The following is a 19,337-nucleotide window of genomic DNA, read 5'->3' on the forward strand; positions in this document are numbered from 1 at the left end:
ACCCTTTATTATCCTTTGTAGTGCTGGATTTGTAGAAAGATATTGAGTAAAGTTGGATTTGTCATGGAATATCTTGGTTTCTCCATCTATGTTAATTGAGAGTTTTGCAGGATACAGTAACCTGGGCTGGCATTTGTGTTCTCTTAGGGTCTGCATGACATCTGTCCAGGATCTTCTGGCCTTCATAGTTTCTGGCGAAAAGTCTGGTGTGATTCTGATAGGTCTGTCTTTATATGTTTCTTGACCTTTTTCCCTTACTGCTTTTAATATTCTTTCTTTATTTTGTGCGTTTGGTGTTTTGACAATTATGTGACGGGAGGTGTTTCTTTTCTGGTCCAATCTATTTGGAGTTCTGTAGGCTTCTTGTATGCCTATGGGATCTCTTTTTTTAGGTTAGGGAAGTTTTCTTCTATGATTTTGTTGAAGATATTTACTGGTCCTTTGAGCTGGGAGTCTTCACTCTCTTCTATACCTATTATCCTTAGGTTTGATCTTCTCATTGAGTCCTGGATTTCCTGTATGTTTTGGACCAGTAGCTTTTTCTGCTTTACATTATTTTTGACAGTTGAGTCAATGATTTCTTTTTTTTTTTTTTTTGGTTCTTTTTTTTCGGAGCTGGGGACCGAACCCAGGGCCTTGCGCTTCCTAGCAAGCGCCCTACCACTGAGCTAAATTCCCAGCCCCGAGTCAATGATTTCTATGGAATCTTCTGCTCCTGAGATTCTCTCTTCCATCTCTTGTATTCTCTTGGTGAAGCTTGTATCTACAGCTCCTTGTCTCTTCTTTTGATTTTCTATATCCAGGGTTGTTTCCATGTGTTCTTTCTTGGTTTCTTCTATTTCCATTTTTAATTCCTTCAACTGTTTGATTGTGTTTTCCTGGAATTCTTTCACGATTTTTGTGTCTCCTCTCTATGGGCTTCTACTTGTTTATTTATGTTTTCCTGGAATTCTTTCAGGCATTTTTGCGATTCCTCTCTGTAGGCTTCTACTTGTTCTCTAAGGGAGTTCTTCATGTCTTTCTTGAAGTCCTCCAGCATCATGATCAAATATGATTTTGAAACTAGATCTTGCTTTTCTGGTGTGTTTGGATATTCCATGTTTGTTTTGGTGGGAGAATTGTGCTCTGATGGTGCCATGTAGTCTTGGTTTCTGTTGCTTGGGTTCCTGCTCTTGCCTCTTGCCATCAGATTATCTCTAGTGTTACTTTGTTCTGCTATTTCTGACAGTGGCTAGACTGTCCTATTAGCCTGTGTGTCAGGAGTGCTGTAGACCTGTTTTCCTGTTTTCTTTCAGCCAGTTATGGGGACCGAGTGTTCTGCTTTTGGGCGTGTAGTTTTTCCTCTCTACAGGTCTTCAGCTGTTCCTGTGGGCCTGTGTCTTGAGTTCACAAGACAGGTCACTTGCAGCAGAAAAGTTGGTCTTACCTGTGGTCCCGAGGCTCAAGTGTGCTCTCGGGGTGCTGCCCACGAGCTCTCTACAGCGGTAGCAACCAGGAAGATCTGCGCTGCCCTTTCCGGGAGCTTCCGTGCACTAGGGTTCCAGATGGCGTTTGGTGTTTCCCTCTGGCGTCCGAGATGTGTGTGCAGAGTGCAGTCTCTTCTGGTTTCCCAGGCGTGTCTGCCTGTCTGAAGGTTTAGCTCTCCCTCCCACGGGATTTGGGTGCAGAAAACTGTTTATCCGGTCTGTTTCCTTCAGGTTCCGGCGGTGTCTCAGGCGCAGGGGTCCTGCCGCTCCTGGGCCCTCCCCTACTGAACCCAGAGGCCTTAAACAGTTTCCTCTTGGGCCAGGGATGTGGGCTGGTGGGCAGTGTTGGTGGTCTCCTCTGCTCTGCAGCCTCGGGAGTGCCCACCTGACCAGGCGGTGAGGTCTCTCTCCCACGGGGTTTGGGAACAGAGAGCTGCTGCAGGCTGGGATCCGCGGGTGTGGCAATAACTAGTCTTAATAGCAACACATGTAAACATCTCTGTTGTAACATGTTATTCAATTTATGATTTGAATTTATGTTCGAACTTGTTCTGAGCTTTTGAAAAGAAGTGCTTGGAATACCATGTGATCTATTCTCCTGAAAAGGTACAGAACTAGGAATAAAGGCAATAAAAAAAGCAGACAGAGCAGAGAGAGTAATGAGAGCAGAGTGACCAGAGCAGAGCAGAACAGGCAGGCTTCTTAGCATGAGACAGGTTTCATCTTACCGACAAGGACAGGGCTTTTTCATACTCAATAAAAAGGCTGAAGTTTTTCTTTCTCTAAGCAATAAAGGTTAGAAGTTATTTTTCATTCAGAATGTGTTGGTGCTTGTTCAATGAAAACTGCTTGTGGGGACCATTCACCATATATATGCAAGTATAGGTGTATGTGTGGGTCTCTTCACTCCCATGGATCACTGGCTGATTCAGTCCACAAAGGCAAAGGGAGCAGAGATGTCCAGTGGGGGCTTTGAAATCCCTGGGAGTGCATATGGTGAATGACCATTCTGGGACCCAGTGGTTAGCAGGCAGATCAACTTTACTTAGGGTGACTGAAGGCCAATAAAATTTGGGGGGACTGAGGGCAGGAACATGTAGGATGGGTAAAAGTCATTGGATGGGGGCTTAAGATACTGGCATATCTCATTAGCATGAGTAAACATTTCAAGAATCAGGTTTGTCAGTTAAAAGGAAGTTGATCTTATAAACTAATTGAGGCTATGGGAAATTTCCTCAGGTAGAGGCAAGTGTAGGGGCTTAGAATACCCCAGACAAGGTCAGAGGACCAACTCTGCAGATGAAGGGAATCTCCTATTACATGCATAACCCCAAAAGGGTATCTGGTCAATGGTAGACTTTGACCTAAAGTAGCAGTTTTCTCACACATATGTATGTAAGTATGCATGAATACTTGAGTTGTTGATGAGACAGGTGGTTGGGCCTGACCAAAAAAATGTGAATGTGTCTCTCTGTGTGTATGAATGTATGTGTTTCTGTGCGTATTGCCTGTGCAAAAATTTTTCTTCCTGTGAACATGATTTTCTTTTCTTTGTTCACTAAAAGTTAATTGCTCCAAGCCTCTCTCTTGCCTGGTCAGCTAGAGGTGAGGCTTCTGAGAAAGAGAGAAAGAAGCCATAGTAATAAATCCTGTACTGAATTCCTGGCGGCTATCTAATGTGTTAATTGCCAGAGAATTATAAAGTAAGAGTTAAAATTTCCAGTGCTTATTCAAGCACAGAGATTTATAAAGTAAATAATAAGAGAGATAAAGAGTTCAGTTCACCAGTGCTTAATGAAGCACAGAAAAGTAATGAAGAGCTGAGTTTTTAGCACAGAACTGTAAGAGTTAAGTTTTCTGTGCTTAATGAAGCACAGACCATTAAGAAAGAGTTAAGTTTTTAGCACACAATGGTAAGAAAGAATTAAATTTCCTACAAGGCTGGAGATCATCAGTCTTTTGGCCTCTGTCCGACTTTGTGTCCTGTTTCGGCATCTGTTTCCCTAAGGTGGGGCAGGCTTATTGTGCTGGACCCTTTTTGTGTTTTTATTCCTCCTGTTTCTCCATTTGACTACTTAGTCTATCTTTCAGGAGGAAGAATGTGATATGGGAAGATAAATCAGAAGAAGTAAAAGAGAAATGAGGTTTGGGTTTGTAAATAGAAGATATGATAACCAAAGTGAGGAACAAAAATGTAATTTAAAGTTTAACAATACACTGCTCAAGCTTTATATAAAAGAGGGAAATGGAAAGGTTGATTCTCAACCATTATTCCAAAGGATGACATAAGTGCTGATGCGCATTATTAAATGTAGGGCAGAGATTCTTGTATTTATGACTTAATCTTATTGTGGGTACGTTGGCTTCTATTTCCCATTGAAATAATAGTTCATTAAAAAGTTACTTATCAGGAGAGGTGTGGGAAAGGAGATATATGGAAAGGAAGTGAGAGGAGAAAGGTGAGCTGTGATCAGGCCATAAAGTGAATAAATAAATAAATTAATGGGAAAAATAGTTACCAAAAAAAGTACCAGCATTTTTTGAAAAAGCTCCATGAGCTCATTAATATGTCCACAATGAAGTGGACAAGATTTCTTCATTCAGGTCACATACTTCATCAGTTTCAGAAGTTAATGTGACAGGGCAGTAATTGATGTGTCTAAATAAAACCAATATATTACTTTAAAAGTCAAAAGGTCATCACATTCAACCCTAATTGATTTATATTATTGACCATGATCTGATTCAAGGAATGATATTGTATTTATTTTGCTGAATCATATTGCCTTCAATAGTACTTATCTCTTTAGTAAAATGATTAATATTAAATCTTATTCCACACAAGGTACAGTAATACCAGTCACAAATTCTCACATCAAGGGTGGATGAGGCAATCTAGTAGGAGGTAAAGGGTCCCACAAGTAGGCAAAAGAGTCAAGGACAGCTCCTACTCCCACTAAAAGGAATTCCACAAGAACAGTTTACTCAGCCATAACCTATATACAGAGAACATAGGTCAGACCCTTACAGGCACTGATGAGAACAGGTCAGTTGGTTATGTGGGCTGTGTTCTCCTGTTGTATTTCTGACCCCTCTGGTTTCTCTTTCCTTTTTTCCCCTACTATGGTGGACTCCTTGAGCCTAAAGTTTGGCTGTGAGACTCTGCATCTTGTTCCATCAGTTGCTGGATGAAGTCTCTGTACTATAGAACTTTTTAATGAACATTAAAATAGAAATTTATGTTTGCGTGATTCTCTTCTTTAGGGTTTGTTGTGAGATGTTTAATTTCTTGAGTTTTCTTGGGTGTAGTTGCCAACCCTGTGTTGGAGTTTTCCTTCTAGTATCCTCTGTATGGCTGGATAAGTAGAAAGACATTAGTTAAATTTGGTTTTGTCATGTAATACTTTGGTTTCTTTGTCTATGGTAATTGAGAGTTTTGCTGGGTATAATAGCTTCAGTTAGCAATTTTTTAATTTTATTTTTCTTGAATATTTCATGTATTTACATTTCAAATGTTAGTTCCTTTCCCTCTTCTCCCATATCCCTTCCACTGGCTTCTGTGAGGATGCTCCCACTCCCACCAACCCACCTCAATGCCATGGCATTTCCCTGTGTTGGGAAAACAAGCCTTCACCAGACCAAGGGCTTTTCCTCCTACTGATGCCATCCTCTGCTATCTATGTGGCTGGAGTCCTGGGTCCCTCTATGTGTACTCATTGGTTGGTAGTTTATTCCCTGGGAGCTATGGTGGGGTATGGTTGATTGATATTGTTGTTCTTCCTATGGTATTGCAAACCCCCTCAGCTCTTTCAGTCTTTTATCTAACTCCTCCATTGGGGTCCCCTTGTTCAGGCAAATGGTTAGCTGCAAGCATTCTCATATGTATTAGTAGGGTTTGGGCAGAGTCCCTCAGGGGACACCCATATCTGGCTCCTGTCAGCAAGCGCTTCTTGGCATCAGCAATAGTGACTGGGTTTGGTGGCTGCATATGGGATGAATCCCCAGGTGGGGTAGTCTCTGGATGAACTTGTCTTCAGTCCCTGCTCTACTCTTTGTTCCTGTATTTCCTCCAGTGAGTATTTTGTTCTATCTTCTGAGAAGGAATGAAGCATTCACATATTGATCTTCCTTCTCCTTGAGTTTCATATGATATGTGAATTTTTTCTTAGGTATTCCAAGCTTTTGGGCTAATATCCACTTATCAGTGAGTGCATAACATGGGTGTTCTTTTGTGACTGGGTTACCTTACCCAGGATGATGTTTTCCAGTTCCATCCATTTGCCTATGAATTTCATAAAGTTATTGTTTTTGATAGCTGAGTAATATTCCATTGTGTAGATGTACCACATTTTCTTTATCCATTCCTCTGTTGAAGGGCATCTGGGTTCTTTCCAGCTTCTGGCTATTATAAATAAGGCTTCTATGAACATAGTGGAGCACATGTCTTTATTATATGTTGGGGCATCTTTTGGGTATTTGCCCAAGAGAAGTATAGCTGGGTCCTCAGGTAGTTCAATGTCCAATTTTCTGAGGAACCTCCAGACTGATTTCCAGAGTGGTTGTTTCGGCTTGCAATCCCACCAACAATGGAAGAGTGTTCTTTTTTGTTTGTTTGTTTGTTTGTTTGTGTGTGTGTGTGTGTGTGTCCTCTTTTTTTTTTTAATCTTTATTAACTTGAGTATTTCTTATTTACATTTCGATTGTTATTCCCCTTCCCGGTTTCCGGGCCAACATCCCACCAACAATGAAGCACTGTTCCTATTTCTCCACATCTTTGCCAGTATCTGCTGTCACCTGACTTTTTTATTTTAACCATTCTGAATGCTGTGAGGTGGAACCTCAGGGTTGTTTTGATTTGCATTCCCCTGATGACTAAGTGTCCCACACGCGACTTTTCGCCGGCAAGGAGCACGCAGACATTAGAAATCCTTACTGTGACCACTTTATTAATCTTAGAAGAGGAAAAGCCACGCTGCGCCAACATGGGGCGCTTATAAAACCCTCGTGCAGCGCACCCACACCTGATTGGTTGTTACCCATGATCTCATAAGGCACGCCCCGGAGTGGGCAAAGACCTGGCACAAAGGCACTCTTGCACATGCGCACAGTTAACTACCTGAAAGGGGGGCCGGCTGGCGCGGCGAAGGTTGGCGCCATCTTGTAATGGCGGAGTCTATCCTGACCTACCACGTGGGGCGCAGTGGAAGACAGCGCCATCTAGTGGTGGCGAACGTATTGCGGCCCTCTACATCTCACCCTTATAATTTATATAATTTTATAGCAGAAATGATCACCCTATCGCGTGCAATGAGGAAACCTCAGCGATGTGCAAGGGCTGATCAAAGGAACACTGAGTCTCTCTCAATCCCAGTGCAATGGATCCACAGATCCATGGGGTGCAGGAGCAGAGAACTCAGATACAGAGAGTATCCCTCTCCTCCCAGTGCAATGGACCCACAGATCCATGGGGTGCAGGAGCAGGGAACTCAGATACAGAGTAAATCCTGAACAAGATAACCAAATTCCAGGTGAGGCCCTTTGTACAATGGCCACAAGTGCTTGAGTGATAACGGCCTTGTCACGTTACTGTTGAGATCTGAGTTTGTAAACCAACCATGGTATGAATACTGATCCACAGCACAGGGCTGCATCAAACAGAGCCACTCCCGATAAGTAGTGGGCACCTCATATGGTCCTCCTCAGCTGTTACCACCAAGGGCCGTGGTCAAGCTGTTCTATAATAAAATTTTGAATTCCCAATTGTTAGTAACTACTCCAGAAAGTTCACCCACTGTACTTGTCTAACAATAGATTGGGGGAGGATAACTCCAGACACTGCAGACACAATGTCTGCAGCAGTAATGGCTGCTACAATAGCAGCGAAAGTATCAAGGTCTTTTCCAGGACAGTTCAGGATCAGTCATTCTTCTCTGAAACAACCAGCAGGCAATGGAACCATTTCTGAGATCTCTATAACCAGGACAGAGTTCTCCAGTCACTGTAGCTTTACACAGGTGGCTTTCTGTGAAGCTACAGTCTGTAAAATGACAACACCAGTTACCAGTTAAGGCAGCAAGAGTCACCAGGGAAATGAAAGGACAGGGGTAACAGCTGGAGTCCAGTCTTCTCCAGGAAGCAGCAGTGTACAGAGTCTGAGCGTAGGCCACAATGGGACGGGAACACACGCAGCGGTAACACTGACTGCAGCAACGGCAAATCTCTGTGATGACAAAGAATGAAGGGGAATCTTCTATCTTCCTCTCAGGGCAGAGGAATGACTCCAGGGACCCGAACCAGGAGAGCTGAATAACCAGGATCAGCAAGTCTCAGCAACCACTCAGGCAGCTGGCACACTCCTGCAGCATCCTGTAGAAAAAACACAAACATTCCCTCTTCCCCATATAAAATATCTGGACAGGAACATGTCAATAAGTGGATCTCTCTATTTCACCTAGGCAGAAGTATGCCTAGTTGTAGGGTGCCATAAACTTTGGCATCCAAATTTTTAAAATTGAAATAAAAGGAACATTATTTAGCATACAGGGATAACTCCCCCTTTTTATTTATTAAGATATAGTAAAGATATTATTTATTAAGGTAAGTCCTCGAGGATTAAGTTGAGGACACTGAGCACTTGTATTTATAAATTGACTTGTATACCAAATTATTGTCTCTAGCATAATTGTATTGAATATATAAAGAATGAGATTTTTTTTCACTAATTGTTCTTATGTAAGGCCTATAATCTGTCTGGAATCTTGTCCTCCCTTGTTAAGGAGCCCAGAAAATCCAGTTTGAATTCTTAAATGTCCTATAAAGGAACAGTATTTAGTGCTCTTAACCACTAAGCCATTTCTCTAGCACCTCACAAACTTTATTTACCTAAACATAAGCATTAATTAGAAATGTCAAATCTTGTAAATATTGTCCAGATTCAGTCTTACTAGAAATCTCTGAGCTGGCAGGGTGAGGCTGGGAGTTGAAAGTAAACAAATGGAGTCTTCCTCTTTTCATGAGGGTGTGTTATCAACTCTATTACCATTTTTAAAGAGCTGGGTCTATGGTTTTGTTTAGTTGTCTGAGCCAGAGCACTGAAGGGACAGTGAGTTGTCAGACATTTACACTGAAATCACTCACTGATTTCATGTAGAAAACTTGTCTCTAATAAAGCATTAAGTAATTGAAATCAATTGTAAACCACAAGCCACACATTGGCTATCAGTATATGAATAGAAAGCTTGATTTTTTAACATTTTAAAAACAGCGGCTAAAGCATGGAATTTAATAATCTGTGTTGAAGCAATAGAAACTCAAGAGAATAAACAAGTGATCTAATCATATATGTAGCCTTTTCATTAGATGAACCACCTATAAATGTACTAAGCGCATTTCCTATGGGTTGTACGCACAAATATGTAGGAAGTACAAAAGCATGTAAAGAGTAAAATTATCAATTTTGTCTGAAAACTTTGTATATGTAATAGGCCAAATATCAGTATTTAGTAGTAACCACTTAACTGTTGTTTGGAATAAGATATGTTTCACCAGGTTTCTTTTTAAAATACTTCCATGACTCCAGTCCACAACTCTGTACTAACACAGCTGAAGCTTTATCTCCAACGTGCATAACAAAGACCTAAGTCCTCTGGTAAGGTGAGGTACTTAGCCCATTAACATATCTTTAGAGGCTTAAAATTAGCTTCAAATATTCTTATCTGGAGTAGTGTAACAGCTACTCCCCAAATATTAAAGCTCATTTTGAGAGCAAAGTTTGTAGTAAAAATTTTCCATATACATTGAAAGATTTAAGTTCTAACTTCTTACACTGAAGAAGCAACAAAATTACCTAATAAGAGGCTGTTAGCCATTCTTAATGATATCACTTTATGGGCTCTCTAAAACTATAAGCAAGCTCACGAAATGAAAACTCACAATTGTTATAACGAAAACAAATTGTATAAAATCAATCCTCTAAATCTGTCTTGAAATGGCAGTTGGAGTAAGGAAACTGGCTGTAATGTTCTCACAAGTTCTAAAACCTCATCAATCCTTATAAATCCTGTAACAATCTCTACCTGTTTGATTTTTCCTTAATTAAAAATAAGTTTGAGTTAGTCAATGTAACACTGGCAATCCTAAATCACAATCTTTAAGTTCTCTTTGTAACACCAGAACACAGCCACGAGGTCACCTGAGTTCTGAGTACGTGACTAGGCAGCTGTTCCCTGGGCAGTGGAAATTAGCATTAGAATACAGATAACTTCAGGGCAAGCCACAACTTTGGAAAGCAAAACTCAACCTCCAACAAACAATCTAGTCTCCAAGGCACCCCAGGTCTATCTATTATGTTACAAAGTTTGACTGTCAATTCTTACATTTGGACGCACAATGGTGTGGTCTCCAATACCTCAACCAGGGACAATGTCCTAAATTCTTTTAGAAGCCTGGTTTCTAGGATAAGAATTCCATAAAAATATTACCTCAATTTAGACCTGTCTCCCTAGGTTGGCCCATGTCACACGCTATCTAGAATGACTCCATCCAGATTACCAGCTTTATGTCAACTTTCTGTTACCAATATTATACCTTTTTAACCATATCCCATAACTTGAAAGCCAATAGTCCATAACCAAGGCAAGTAGAGCATATTTATACATTTAAAACCAATGAGAAACAAAATTGAAGTGGCTACACCTATCTTTAATATATAGACCAAACATCATTTTTACCCTTTTACCTATAATTTTAAGAGAAGCACCTTGTCACCTGTTGAGTCAAGTAATAAGTCAGGGATTTTTTTAAGAGAAACAGCTATCAACTCTTGTATGAAGAAGCTGTTAGCGCTTTTAAGATCAGCTCGTGTAGACGCTTAGCTTCTGGTCAGCTTCTCCAGCTAATCTAGACACCTGGCTCTAGGCACAGGGCTTCAAAGACCTGATTGAAACTGTTTTTTATTCATTTGTTCCTTTTTGAAACGAGTTAAAACCAAGTCAAGGTGTGCACGACCGGCAGATAAAGTTTTTACCATTTTTTCTTTTGAACATGAAACATAAAACTTTTAGACAACGAGAAACAAAAACCACAGACATACACTGACAGACATGGGGACATCCTGGTGCACCAGAGACAAACAATAGACAAAGAGGGGAAAAAGCCAGATGGTGTTCATGGCGACTATCCACTCGAGTGGAGCTGATATGGGCGATGGATTGTCTCAGTTCCTGGACTAGTCCAACAATGTGTTGAAACCCAATTCTGTAAGACACTGAGAGATATCTGAGCAGTACGACCGACATTCGCCAATGGTATGGAAGTAAAACACAGTCCTGAATATTTTTACTCACAACCCAATTATATTAACTCTATCAGGCTGTGCACGGGCACTGAGATGTCCTTTTGTTTGATTCTCCTGAATAAATTTTCAGGCAGTCTGCCTCTATCAAATCTGATCAGTATGACTCTGTAAAGCTGTCTCGTCAGCGCCCGAACGCCGCGGCGTCCCCAGAGCCGGCGCGGGAGCTTAATTACACCTTTCATAAGCACTAAGACAAAGTTTTTCTCCCAAAATACTGTGTTCCTTTTACCTCCTCCCTTCTCACCCGGGGCGTTCTTTCCCCAATCTTTCACCTCTGGCGGTGGTAAGACCGCAGTGGGGACTGGTGCTTGAGATCGATCAGGATCCTTTTCTTGTTGCAACTTTTCACTATCCTCTGTTTCTGACTCTTTGTTGTCTCGCCCTTCCCCCAACACTCTCCGCTTTGCTGTTATAGCTGGGCAGTTCCCACGCGACCTCTGACGCCGTTTGGCGGTAGCTAGAAACTCAAAGGTCAATAGAAACAACTCGAGGGTTGCCAGAGCAACCATAGCAGCACCTGCCACGTCCGGCAGGGGACTGAGCTGGAGCAGATCAGGGCTAAACATTGTCTCTCAGAGTTTTTTACCTGCATTCCACAGCTTCTGGATTTCTTCCGTGAAATGGAGGCTTCCTCTTGGCATCAGCGATGATGTAGCTTTCTGTGTCCCGGATTCTCGGCACCAAATGTCCCGCGCGCGACTTTTCGCTGGCAAGGAGCACGCAGACATTAGAAATCCTTACTGTGACCACTTTATTAATCTTAGAAGAGGAAAAGCCACGCTGCGCCAACATGGGGCGCTTATAAAACCCTCGTGCAGCGCACCCACACCTGATTGGTTGTTACCCATGATCTCATAAGGCACGCCCCGGAGTGGGCAAAGACCTGGCACGAAGGCACTCTTGCACATGCGCACAGTTAACTACCTGAAAGGGGGGCCGGCTGGCGCGGCGAAGGTTGGTGCCATCTTGTAATGGCGGAGTCTATCCTGACCTACCACGTGGGGCGCAGTGGAAGACAGCGCCATCTAGTGGTGGCGAACGTATTGCGGCCCTCTACAACTAAGGATGTTGAACATTTCTTTAGTGCTTCACAGTTGTTCGATTTTCCTCAGTTGAGAATTTGTTTAGCTCTGTACCCCATTTTTTCCATCTTTATTAAATTGGGTATTTCTTATTTATATTTCGATTGTTATTCCCCTTCCCAATTTCCAGGCCAACATCCCCCTAAGCCCTCCCCTCCCCTTCTATATTGGTGTTCCCCTCCCCATTCTCCCCCCATTACTGCCCTCCCCCCAAGAATCCCATTCACTGGGGGTCTAGCCTTGGCAGGACCAAGGGCTTCCCCTTCCACTGGTGCCCTTACATTATGTAGACATGGGAGGAATATGCTTCATCATTCCATAATTTTTACTTGGATCTAATTAATCATGGCAGTACAATCCATTTAAGTATGACAGAAGATGTAATTTTATGCCATTTCCTCCTCTGTTTTTAAAGCCTCAGGATACCCGCAAAACACATAATAACAAGGGTGCTGAAAATATTTCTAATGAGACAGATGCACACAAAACATAAGGCTCCAAAATGTAAGTCTACTGGAGAAGAATTTGTTTGAAATATATTCCCTCACATAGCAAAAAATGGCAGTAACATTTGTGGTTTCTACTGCAGAAATAATTAATTCTTAGTACTAAACTAACAATAATTTCAAATTCTATGAAGTTAACATGAGGTCTTTGTTCATGTTCTTTGCTCTTTACAGAGCCCTTTTTTTTCTTTTGGGTTTATATTCCTTTTGAAATAGGATTAATAGAAGTGGCATTAGGGAACAATCTCACAGATTTTGAGAGTTTGTGATAAAAAGAAACTTAGCTCTGGGCACTCATTGTGATTTTTCAATGAGTAAAGGCACTTGTCATCAAACTTGGTGATCTGGATTTAGTCTGGGCATTGGCTTTCACATGTGTACTGTGTTATCTCTCCCTCTCCCTCTCCCTCTCCCTCTCCCTCTCCCTCTCCCTCTCCCTCTCCCTCTCCCTCTCCCTTTCCCTCTCCCTCGCTCCCCCCTCCCCCATCCCTCCCCCCCGTCACACACACACACGTAGGAACACATAAAATTGTTATAATTTTCTTTATTTTGCAGTCGAGTTACTGAACACAGGAAAATATTTTACAATTCTTTACAATAGGAACAATATAGCAGAAAACAAACCTTTTATGCTTTGGGGATAATATTATTTGGCCACCTGATGAAGTTACATTTTGAGGTTTGGAACCCAGGTGAAAGAAATACAGGTTAAGTCAATTCTACATGGGACCAATCTTGGTATAGAAAATAGGTCCAGAGGCACTGAGTGATTTCCCGTTGGACCAGGGACGTGGGCAGAGGTGCGCAGAAGTGGCAGTCTGTCCTGTGGTCTCAGGATGTCTGCCCTTCTGGGTGCTTGGCTCTCTTTCCCAACAGGATTTTGGTGCAGGGAACTGTATATACATATTCTTAGCAAAATAGGACATATATACTCAATCATTTTACAATCTAAATTTTAGCAGATTGTTATGGGGTCTTCTCTGTTATATATAGCTTCCTCTATTATTGTTTTGTTATTTTATTGTACAATGTCCACGGTGGACAATTAACTCATGATTCAATTCATATACACTAGAAAAATTGCACATATTAGAAACTTGAAGAATGGAGTTTGAATTAGGAACTGATTTTTTTGCAGTGATTGTTTTGCTCACAGATAGTACAGGCCACCAGAATCATGGCAGTAAGAGTAGAAGGTTGCTTATCACATTGTATACTAAATCACAAAGCAGACAGTGTTGAACGCTAAGTCCCAGGCCTTTTTCATCTTTTCATGAAATTTATGACCTAAGTTTAAGTCCAAGTGATGATGCCATCCTAAACAGTAAACCCAATCTAGAAGCTCCTTTACAGGCATACTGAGATGATTGTTACCATGGTAATTCTAATTCTAATCAAGTTGCCAATCAAGATTAACCGTTAGAGCTTTCTAATTCTGGGTCCATGGTTTATATTTGACTTATTTGAATCCAGAAATATTCTTCATAATACATTAAACTTTCAAAAATTTTAAAGAGTTTGAAATAAATAACGGAGAGACTTCCCACTGCTCATGATCCTATTACATTTTCTAAATTTAGCTACTGAGTTTAAATAAGTATCATTCATTTGATTCACAAAGACAGTGGACCATTTCCTTGAGATTTCAGCTTTTTACTAAAATGGCTGCTGGCTTCTGATATAGCTGAGTGTTCTTTTTTCCACTTTCTGCATTTATTTCTTTTTAACCCACATAGTTAAATTTAATATGCTTGTTGACATAATTGATAGATAGTTCATTTCATATTTCTTAGTTAGGGTCATCAGTTTCTGTTTCTCTATCATCTTATTATGGCTTATTTAATGGTATTTAAATCTCTACAGCATTTGGCAGTCTCCCTATTCCTCTAAATTATACAAAACAGAGAAATGAAAGCATCAATATATCTGCAACTAGTAAAAAAAAATTTTTCCTTTTAACTGATTTGGATTTAATTTTCCATTTCATAGTCTCTCTCTCTCTTTTCCCAATTTGGTGAGAGTGTTTTTTCTTTAATGAGTGGATAAGAAGTCAATTATGTTAAAGGAATAGTAATTTAAAATCACAATCAAATTTCTAAGCCAGTCCCTTTTTCACCATTTTAAGATTATATTTCTCTGCAAATCAAAACAACCCTGAGATTTCACCTCACACCAGTGAGAATGGCTAAGATCAAAAACTCAGGGGACAACAGATGCTGGCGAGGATGTGGAGAAAGAGGAACACTCCTCCATTGTTGGTGGGATTGCAGACTGGTAAAACCATTCTGGAAATCAGTCTGGAGGATCCTCAGAAAATTGGACATTGAACTGCCTGAGGATCCAGCTATACCTCTCTTGGGCATATACCCAAAAGATGCCCCAACATATAAAAAAGACCCGTGCTCCACTATGTTCATCGCAGCCTTATTTATAATAGCCAGAAGCTGGAAAGAACCCAGATGCCCTTCAACAGAGGAATGGATACAGAAAATGTGGTACATCTACACAATGGAATATTACTCAGCTATCAAAAACAACGACTTTATGAAATTCGTAGGCAAATGGCTGGAACTGGAAAATATCATCCTGAGTGAGCTAACCCAATCACAGAAAGACATACATGGTATGCACTCACTGATAAGTGGCTAGTAGCCCAAATGCTTGAATTACCCTAAATGCCTAGAACAAACGAAACTCAAGACGGATGATCAAAATGTGAATGCTTCACTCCTTCTTTAAATGAGGAAAAAGAATACCCTTGGCAGGGAAGGGAGAGGCAAAGATTAAAACAGAGACTGAAGGAACACCCATTCAGAGCCTGCCCCACATGTGGCCCATACATATACAGCCACCCAATTAGACAAGATGGATGAAGCAAAGAAGTGCAGACCGACAGGAGCCGGATGTAGATCACTCCTGAGAGACACAGCCAGAATACAGCAAATACAGAGGCGAATGCCAGCAGCAAACCACTGAACTGAGAATAGGACCCCCGTTGAAGGAATCAGAGAAAGAACTGGAAGAGCTTGAAGGGGCTCGAGACCCCATATGTACAACAATGCTAAGCAACCAGAGCTTCCAGGGACTAAGCCACTACCTAAAGACTATACATGGACTGACCCTGGACTCTGACCTCATAGGTAGCAATGAATATCCTAGTAAGAGCACCAGTGGAAGGGGAAGCCCTGGGTCCTGCTAAGACTGAACCCCCAGTGAACTAGACTGTTGGGGGGAGGGGGACAATGGGAGAGGGTGGGGAGGGGAACACCGATAAGAAAGGGGAGGGGGGAGGGGGATGTTTGCCCGGAAACTGGGAAAGGGAATAACACTCGAAATGTATATAAGAAATACTCAAGCTAATAATAAAAAATAAATAAATAAAAAGGAGACCCTTAAAAAAAAAAAGAATTTACTTCTCTGACAACTTTGGAGCTGGTATAATCACAGCCCAAAAAAGGAGGAGGAATAAAGAAGGCAAGGCATTTCTGCTTTGGAAAAAAAAAAAAAGATTATATTTCTCTACAGATCTCTAACAGACGTCACAGGTTGAAGACAATAAAAGTGAATATAATGGTAATATGTTTTATGAGATTTGTCAAGTACCATGACAACATTTCTTAAATTTAGAATAAATAGGTATTTAATTTGGAATGTAATAATATATGTATTTTTAAATGCCTAAGCAATTTTTATGTACACTAAATGCCAAAGAAAACAAAATCCTATCCTTTGTTCTCAAAATACATTGAAATCCCTTTATGAAAAATATAAAACACTTCATGTTACTTCTACTTTATTTTGTGTGTGTGTGTGTGTGTGTGTGTGTGTGTGTGTGTGTGTTTGTATATGGTAGGAATATCCTTTGTTAGAAGTAATTTAAAATAGAGTATTTTTTTCAAGAATTTGTCATACACCTTAAGATTACAATTAGACAGGTATCACAAACAAAGTGTATTTCCTTATCTAATGTGCCCAATCTTGAAGTTCTGGACCCTTTTTCTCTGCAAACAGCTTGGTGATTCCTTCTGGTGGTGCTGTCCTTGGTAAGGTCTAGAAGGATCAGGGAAATGTGGTCTATGCCAAGGTGAGACAGTTGTGAGTATCAGAAGCATAGAGACAATTAATTACCTCACTGAATCTTTACTACAAGTTAATGCTACTTAAAGCCGCTTAACTAATTATTTGCCTTATACCACATAAGAATAACCCCTCACAACTGTTTGGGAAATTTTAAAACAGATGTATTTATGTGGAGTTGTTTTCTTACTCATTATGACTATCATTTCATAAATTGTCTGTTCTTTGACTATTTATAATAAGAGTCAATAAAATTTGAATTTAAAACTTTTGAAAATTGGAACCAGTTAGCCTGACTGCAAGTCTTCATCTCTTCTGTTTCCCTAGATTCAACCCTGCAGTCTTTTTCTTTTTTTTTCCATATTTATTAACTTGGGTATTTCTTATTTACATTTAAATTGTTATTCCTTTTCCTGGTTTCCGGGCCAACATCCCCCTAAACCCTCCCTCTCCCCTTCCATATGGGTGTTCCCCTCCCCATCCCCCCACCATTACTGCCCTTCCTCCAACAATCACGTTCACTGGGGGTCCAGCCTTGGCAGGACCAAGGGCTTCCCCTTCCACTGGTGCTCTTACTAGGCTATTCATTGCTACCTATGCAGTTGGAGTCCAGGGTCAGTCCAAGTATAGTCTTTGGGTAGTGACTTAGTCCCTGGAAGCTCTGTTTGGTTGTCACTGAAACAACACTATCTTAATAAGGGTTTTTAAATGCTTCAACTATTTTCCAACCTATCTACTAGAGGTAGGGGAAAAGAAAGGTTACTAGGAAAGAGGGGACCTGCATTGGGGCAATTCCAATCTTTATTGTCAGGATATCAGCAGTCCAGTCCAAAACATCAACATGAATTAGTAGTGGCAGTCCAGTCCACTTGCAAACACCAAACATTAATCAGTAGGGCTCAATCCAGAAGAAACCTTGAGGTTCCCTGGAATTATTATGAGTCCAGAGAAGCTGCAGGAAGCAGACAGAATACCACAAAAAGTTCTTTGGTGAATTTTTTTCTACAAAATCTTGACAAGTAAAAATAAGCAAAGACCAGCAGAGTGTTGCAAGGCAAAACAATGCAAGAGCATTGTTTCACTGCCTGTTGAGTTATATCAACATTTTTCTAAACATTAGGTGTCCTCCGAAGATTCTGTTCCAGCAAAACACCACATGTCCATTAATAAGACAGCTTCCAGAAAAACACCACATGTTTGTTTTCAGCAAAATATCCTTTTTAGGAGGGGGAACAAAATACTCACAGGAGGAAATAGGGAGACAAAGTGTGAAGCAGAGACTGAAAGAAAGGCCATTCAGAGACTTCCACACCTGGGGATTGATCCCATATTCAGCCACCAAACCCAGACACTATTGCTGATGCCAAGAAGTGCATGCTGACAGGAGCCTGATATAGCTGTCTCATGAGAGGCTCTGCCAGAGCCTGACAAATACGGAGGCAGATGCTCACAGCCAACCACTAGACTGAGCACTGGGTCCCCAATGAAGGAGTTAGAGAAAGGATTGAAGGAGCTGAAGGAATTTGCAACCACATAGGAAGAATAAAAATATCAACCAACCAGAATCCCAGAATTCCCATGGACTAAACCACCAACCAAAGAGTACACATGGAGCGACCCATGGCTCCAGCCATGTATGTAGCAGAGGATGGCCTTGTTGGGCATCAAGGTGAGGAGAGTCCCTTATTCCTGTGAAGGCTAGATGACCCTGAGTAGGGGAATCCCAGGTGGGGAACACCCTTACAGAAGCAGGGGGAGGAGGAATAGGATAGGGGATTTCTGGAGGGAAAACCAGGAAAGGGGATAACATTTGAAATGTATATAAAGAAATATCCAATAAAAATTTCATAATAAAAAAACCTCTCATAAGACAGCTTGTAGAAAAAAATCACATGATATAACAGTCTCCAAAAAACCCCCAGAAACATTCATTTAATATTCCCCTTTTAAAAAATTGTTTTTCTCTACCATTAACATTCTTCACACACTAGAAATAGGTATAAGAACCATAAAACTAGAAGTTTACTCATAGTTTGTTTCTTTCCTGATCATACCCAATAGCAACCTACCACACAAGATAACAATCATAAAACATCAAATGACCAAACCATCCACTCCAATTTATGGATCTGGAACAACAGTCTTTTTACAATTGCTTCCTGCTGAATTTAGGAGAATAATTCCTGTTTTGGGTCCAAAGTGGGGAAATTGTCTGAAAACAGCTAACTGTAGCATTTGTTGTTTAGTTTCTTTGTTGTACAGTCTGTGTTATCCAGTCTATGTGTTGTCCAATCTCTGTGCTATCTGTCCATTCTATGCATTGTCCAGTCATCATGTGATTTGATCAGTTGGTTTAATCCTTTTAAAGTTGATTTGCATGCATATTTGAAGAAATCAGTAACTGAGACAGTCTGTGAGTGTGAGTCACTTGGGCTATTTGCTTTGTGAAGACATTCATGACTCAGATGATAAGAGGTTTTCCCTGGTCAGATGTAATCTTTTGACGTTTTATTGGTAACTATATAATTTTTAATTCCCTGTAGGACTCATAGAAGTTGTGTCAATAAATGTTCCTGTCCAAAACATAGCAGCCATATAGCCATAGCCCCCTTTTCCCCTGGCATTTGTTTCCTACTTATATAGTCCTAGGGAGGATTCTCACTAATCTTTTAAGTTTTCTGAGCATCTACTGAGTTAACTCATCTTCCCACATTCACCTGGGAGGAAAGATTTTAAGGCAGCACACAGCTATACACACTGTCATTATATAATGGTTATTAATTTGTAAATTATCACCATCTAATTTATCATTTATGCACGGAATTTTCTATTAGGCATGAGAGAAGTATCA

This window comes from Rattus norvegicus, chromosome 18, assembly GCF_036323735.1.
Source record: "Rattus norvegicus strain BN/NHsdMcwi chromosome 18, GRCr8, whole genome shotgun sequence".
Taxonomy (NCBI): Eukaryota; Metazoa; Chordata; class Mammalia; order Rodentia; family Muridae; genus Rattus; species Rattus norvegicus.